The sequence below is a fragment of the Plectropomus leopardus genome, unplaced genomic scaffold, assembly GCF_008729295.1.
Source record: "Plectropomus leopardus isolate mb unplaced genomic scaffold, YSFRI_Pleo_2.0 unplaced_scaffold80076, whole genome shotgun sequence".
Lineage (NCBI taxonomy): Eukaryota > Metazoa > Chordata > Actinopteri > Perciformes > Serranidae > Plectropomus > Plectropomus leopardus.
Window position 1 is genome coordinate 1 of NW_024688217.1, and position 677 is coordinate 677.

At 46.4% G+C, this 677-nt stretch overlaps 1 non-coding gene across 1 annotated transcript; it reads right to left on the bottom strand.

Moving 5' to 3' along the window:
* Positions 1-313: 313 nt before the first annotated feature.
* Positions 314-384, bottom strand: trnas-gcu. Its single transcript has one exon. It is a non-coding gene; the product is annotated as a tRNA-Ser (tRNA).
* Positions 385-677: the final 293 nt, after the last annotated feature.

The following is a 677-nucleotide window of genomic DNA, read 5'->3' on the forward strand; positions in this document are numbered from 1 at the left end:
TTGATAGACTTTAATTATCATATCTCAAAAGATCACACATTTCCTGATGCCTCATGACGCCTCTGCTGGCGTTGATCAAGAGGTCTGTAACTTCTGATGCGTCCCTGAACGTGGCCCTCAGGGGGAGTACATGTGTGGTGGTGCTCTGATGTTTGGTGGCATGTTGCAGAGCTGTAGAGCCTCGTGAGGAGTCGTAGGCTACAAAACTAAACAAACATATACTTCATTCACATTAACAACCACAAGGGGACGCCGGTTATTCCTCTGGTCTTTGGTAAGTGCTCCTGTGTAGCCCGTATGCGATAAGGACAACTGCATTGGCTGGAAATCAAACCCAGGCCTCCCACATAGCAGGTGAGAATTCTGCCACTGAACCACCAATGCTCACATGGCAGTGACAGCCACCACTGCTTCTTTGACGCAATCTTGTCTTCATATTCTTCCAAGGCCAAATCAGGAGGGACACGACCGATCCATTTTGTGCCCATCAAGACTGCAATGGTGCGCCAAACGTCTTCTTTCATGGGGACCTGCACAGAGCCTGAGGGAGAGAAAGCCTGGGTAAACAAAGCTAGTTGATCGCCACCGTTGTGGTGCCAAGTTATTATGATCATATGACTACTGTAACTCACATTCATATGGTCACAAAAAATATACAAATAGTTATGAAAATTAAT